A 6,000-nucleotide genomic window follows, 5' to 3' on the forward strand; every position below is an offset into this window, starting at 1 on the left:
GCACCAACCCATCAAACATGGCAGACTCCATCCTTTGGTAGTTGAAGAATGACTGCGTGTCCTCAACTCTGAGCTCCTCCATCAGTCTTTCGTAATGTCCATACAGCCTCCTCCTTTCCTCTGTCAGCCATGGTCTGGTCTGGAATCCCCTGGGTTTTCTCCTGGGTCTTCTCCTGTTTCTTCTCTTGGTCTTCTCCACATCTCTTTCAGTCTGGGCTTGCTGGAGGACAGCAATCTGCAGCAACGCAACATGATCCAGGTGGTCCATACTCTATGTGAGTTGGGCATTGACTGATGAATATTCCAGATTCAACAGGTTTTTATACCCCATCGTGGAACATTCCGGCAGCATTCTTCATGCATACCGGACATTCGTGTTACATTCTAAGTGCATTTGAAGGACATTTGAAATATTCGAGCTCCATTCTATTTTAATTCCTTAATATTCGATCCATATTTGGGGGTCATTCCAAGAGAGTTCTGAATGCATTCTATGTAAATGCGTGCAGCATTCGAGGTACGTTCCAACTGGAATTCGAGTGCTATTCACGCAGCAATCGAACCGGCCTCGTACGGCAGTCGAAATGCATTTTAAGTATTCTTAGTGTATCCTAACGGCATTCTAATTATTCCTACTGTATTCCGATTCATTCGAGCTGCATTCGTGATCTAGTACATTTGGAAGCGGGTTCGAAGTGCGTTCTAAGTACTCCAACAGCATTCTTACAAAGCTTGAAAAAATTGTTTATTTTGACATTCTCTCCTAAATGCTCGTCGAATTTTGGTAAAAAATATTTTCTGGCTGATTCTCCTTGATTCCTGTCAATTCGAAATAAGTGTGAAGGACCCTTAGGTTTTGCCCGATTTTACAAGTAAACATGCTTTTCTGGATATCCTATTACGCATCTCACTGAACACCAAGTTAGGTCGATGTGGGTTATTTCGACATATGATATTTGCAATTGTGTAAATTTGAGTGATACAGAGTAAAAGCCTAAAAACAGGTTTTTGTCCTACAGTACTTCAATGCGGATTTGAGGCTGGATCTTACTATTCAACTTGCGCCATAGGCTTTCTCGATCTAAGGGAGGTAACTCTCATTTCCAGGTTGCTATGTTTAGTTGCCTCAGAAATCTACGTTGTTGTCAGTAAGTATTGGGTGCAATGTTCAAGCTATGTGTTGTCACACAAATGCATGTATACGGTTAGAAAGATGCAAGGATGTACCTCAAGGGTGTTAGTCCAACATGGCGACAAAAGATTCCATTTCGGCAAATTATTTGATTCACAAACGGGACATATCGGGCACAAGGACTTGGGCTTGTCATTTCGGAAAGGGGTGGTGTTTACGAAATATGCTCTGGGAAAATATACGAAATAAGAATGAATAGAAATAAGTGTTAAAGAATACCAACAGCAGTTAGAGTAAAACATGAAGGTTGTCAGATCACACAAACATATTATGACGTCTTTGAGGTGTATGGAATCTTGTGTGGAATAAATTAGTTCAGCAGAGTATCAGCTGCAAAATAAACCACTTGTGACTTTAATACATTTGCTGACCATGGTCATCTTCATCAAATATGTAATCTTTAGCAAATGTTGTGTGGGATATAGCTGCTACCATTCATCAACATCTTTTTGTTATTACACGTTTACAGATGTCAGATTGTACTAGCCAGAGACACAGCAAGAACCTGAGTTCTCCCCAGAAATGGGGTCCCTTATGATTGATTGGGTGAGTTGGGTTTTACGCTGCTTTTAGCAATATTCCAAAGATATCATGGCAGGGGAGACCAGATATGGGCTTCACATAGTACCCATATGGGGAATCGAACACAGGCCTTCGATGTGACAAGTGAGCGCTTTAAACACTAGGCTACCCCACCGCCCTTAATAAGGACAAGCCACTGTATCTCAGGGTCTGCAGAGTCAGAGCTATGTTTCGATATATGAGAGTTGACTGACTGACTGAGTTTGGTTTTACGCCGCTTTTAGCAATATTCCAGCAACATCACGGTGGGGAACACCAGAAATGGGCTTCACACATTGTACCCTTGTGGGGATTCGAACCCGGGTCTTCGGCGTGACGAGCCAATGCTTTAACCACAAGGATACCCCACCGCCCCTATATCAGAGTTGAGTATATGTAAAATAATGCATACACATATGAAAATAAAATCATACAGTATTCACCATAATGACACACATGACACAAAGAAAATACAGGGATTTGTGGTGGGGTATTTTAGGAATAGGCACTGGTGAAATTAACCCTTTTGTCATTAGTTAAAAGGAGGCAGATACACCCTGAGCAGCTGAACAGGTTTTTTTTGTAAATTGTACACAAGTATATATATGCTGTCATGTTAATATGGCCTTTGTAGGGGTACTTGTAAAGATTTCTGACAGTTCGGTCTAAAAATCTGTCATGGTACACTTGTGGTAGCAGAGCATTTAATACAGAGAATATGATATCTGCTTATAGTGCTTGAGTTGAAGAGTATATCTAATTCATAATTGGGAAGTGTGTAGATAGTGTGACTATGGTCAAGTGTGGTCACAGATAACCTAGATATACCTGAGAGATAGGACTACCACGTGGTCTTGATAATATAGTACTGTGATCAAGAATGGGTTAAAATCTTCGGGATGTTACAGTTGATATTTACATGGGTATTTTGTGAATATTACGTTTATTTTTCTAAATTAGGAGCATTTATGTCTGTGTCTTTTTTGTATCTTAATATGTGTCTGAGAGTTGTCTGAGGTGCCACAATCTACTGTGAAAAGTTTTCTCCCTTTTACAAACCAGAAAACTATTATCATGGGTTGGAATCTTGTATTGAAATCCCATTTTATCCTGATTATATTTCTGTGCTTGTGGGTTTTCATTAAAGTCATGACCATCTAAAACGTGCATCACTTCAGACTAAATGAAATACTTTTCCAAGTGGCATTGAACCCATCTCACTCACTCACTCCTAAATATCAAAGAAAACTAATTCTGTACCTACCTGTCCAGATGAGCTGGTGCTTGACACGGAAGTTACTCGCTGTAGTTGCTGATGAATCTCCCAGGGTGAGAAACTTCCCTCACTCACAGAAGAGAGATCAGAAGAGTCACATCCATTCGAGGTCGAGATTTACAAGGACAAGTGCAGATACCCACCTGTCAAGAATGATCAAGGAGCACCATGCAACAATATGAACTAAACAACCCTAGTTCACTGCTAGGTCTAACTGTCTTTGTCTATCAGGGAATACCATCAGTTGGTTTGTTGATGTTGTGACAAGTTATTCAGGAACTGAGATGATTGTACAAGAATGCGTTCCTGGCTGTGATCATACTTCTTGTGTGTTGTGTGTCTTAAACTTGATTACTAGACGGTGGAGAACATTGTACTGTTTTTGATGACCGATGGGTTATCAGGGCACTTGATTTCAATAAATCAAAACGTGCATTGGAATTCACGTGCTTTTATTCCAGTGTTTTTTACATTCTCCAGGGAGGTAACTCCCTTGCTCTTAATTGTTTTTGCATACCGTTAAACAATAATATCGCTAATAGCGTTATAACACTACATCCCTCTTCTCCTTGGATGAAAGATTAGCTTTAAAATAAAATAAACATAAAAATGTTATCTTGACATAAATTATGAAATGATTTCTCAAATTAACTTTAGAGTCTATGTGTTAAACAATACTAAATTTACTACAGACCCCCAAAAATATTGATTTAAAGCATGTCATGTAAAAATCTGTTTGTATTCTCAAAACAGTGTCGGCCCATAAGTTTTCACATGCAATACAGCAATTAATACTCCCTTGTTGTAACCTCGTGTTAGGTGGTATAAACCTACATCGCTATTTGTCATCATTCACTTGCTGGTCAGTTAATGAATTTATAACAGGTATAATTAGTGGTAACACACTAAGATTACCCGACAAAGGTTCCCATTTGGCATTTCTTGTGTCTGGAGTAAATATTCAACATTATAAACATCGATCAAAGGATTAACCGATAACACGCTGATTGATTAATTACTTTTATCTTACACAGCGGATTTGTCAAAGGTAGTGTTTATGTATGTAGATTTACTAATCTATACTCGAATACACTCTGCCGTCGGTGTGTCAAGCGTAAAAACAACGCCCTTCTTTCAAAGGATTAACCGGCAATACATTGATTGATTGCCCATTATTGGCTAACTAAATTACTGTTTTTTTTTAATGAAAGGCTGGACATTATGCAATTAGTTGCCTGGTGTGCTATCTTGGGTGACCAATGAGACTATACACCAATACCTGAAAAGATTTATCACTTTTTTCGTATATTAAACTGTTAAAAGACACATCATTTGGAACAGTTTTGTGGATATTGATGGATACATTTCTCAAACAAGGTAATAGCCTGATATTGTTCCTATAACTTTAATCTGTTTTAATTTTAATATTTGCATTTTGTTTTTATTCATTTTGTCGTAGCATTCAACAGAATCATTGTTTTAAGCCGTGAAGTGTAATGAGACAGACAACATACACTAGGTGTGTGTGCTAATTATGATTCACATTGGCAAACTATAAAATGTCTAGATATTACAGTTCTGTTATAAATTCACTATAAGTATCAGCAGATCGCCTGCTTTTTATTTAGTTTCAAAATGCATAAAAGTATGATAATAAACTAATTAGGATTATAAGACCAAATATAAAGACGACATTGACTAGTATCTACATACTGGTGAGTGGACATTAACCATGTGAATGTAGCAAGAAATTTATCGTGCAGTATTGTGACTTCGACCCCACCTCGCTTCCATGGAAGAAATCGTTATGTTATAAGTTGTGTCATGCAAAATCCTTTTGGTTATGATTCCAATACATATTTGACGATGAGTAGAAAGTAGTTTTGATTTTCTAACTTGATGAAAACAAACTATAATCTCATTAATGCTAACAGAATTTACGATTTTCAAAAATGGCGGCGCCCTGTCGGAAACATCCGCCAGTCTGTGGATAAAAAAAAAATGCTATTTAGGTTCGTTTTCACCGAGTTACAAAATCAAAACTACTTTCTACTCGTAGTAAAATATGTATTTTATTGATGGCCAATAGGATTTTGCATGACATAGCGTATAACATAACAATTTCTCTCCTGGCAGCGAGGGGGGTGTCAATATAATACTACTTACAATATTATTACTTACAATTCCGAGGAAGAAATCGTTATGTTACAAGTTGTGTTATGGAAAATCTTTATGGTCATCAATCATATACATATTTTACTATAACTAGTAAGTAGTTTGATTCTTTAACTTCCTTGAAGCGATCTGAACACAAGTAAGATATCGCTTTCAGGCTTCCACAACTGCTTAAAAGCACTCACAAACATAACCCATTTAGCACCTAACTGCGGGCCCTGTGGAAATCTGTGCATGGTGACACCATCACCCCGACCCCTAGGAGCAATTGACGACAAAGCAACGATTAGGCATGTCGCCGCGTTCATGTCGAGAAATCATCAAAATGATGAGCGTGCTACACACTTTCTATACAACTAACTGAAAATCGTTCCTCATATGACGTCACTGCAGTGCTCTGGCGACAGAGTTACGTAACCTGTCTGTGGTTTCGATGGCGGGCGAGAGGGAAGCAGGCGACTTTTTGGCCACTTTTAATCGCTCGGTATTAATTAACCACAAGTTTTTAAAGAATAAATTTGGTGTTCCGCATAAGACTAACCACAAATCTTTCATATGTAATGGTTAAAAGAGTAACAAAAAACAAAGTTTAGTGGTTCTTTAAAGTCTCTCAAAGAAAACCACTATATAAGAATTAGTCTGAACACATTACTATGCAAAAATCCTCTTTGCATTTTTTGTGTCTGTTTTTCCTTATACAACAAAGTCATTAAATCTGGACGGAAGTCTCCTTTCTCGGGTTGGATATCTTTGTTCTTGGATTTGTTCATTCAAATCCATTTCTGGAACCGGTTCT

At 38.1% G+C, this 6,000-nt stretch overlaps 1 long non-coding RNA gene across 1 annotated transcript; it reads left to right on the forward strand.

Annotated features, from left to right (window-relative positions):
- Positions 1–1,087: 1,087 nt before the first annotated feature.
- Positions 1,088–3,470, forward strand: LOC124288020. Its single transcript, XR_006901360.1, has 3 exons — positions 1,088–1,148; positions 1,662–1,738; positions 3,026–3,470. It is a non-coding gene; the product is annotated as an uncharacterized LOC124288020 (long non-coding RNA).
- Positions 3,471–6,000: the final 2,530 nt, after the last annotated feature.

Source organism: Haliotis rubra, unplaced genomic scaffold (assembly GCF_003918875.1).
Source record: "Haliotis rubra isolate DU_JTF1 unplaced genomic scaffold, ASM391887v1 Scf41, whole genome shotgun sequence".
Taxonomy (NCBI): Eukaryota; Metazoa; Mollusca; class Gastropoda; order Lepetellida; family Haliotidae; genus Haliotis; species Haliotis rubra.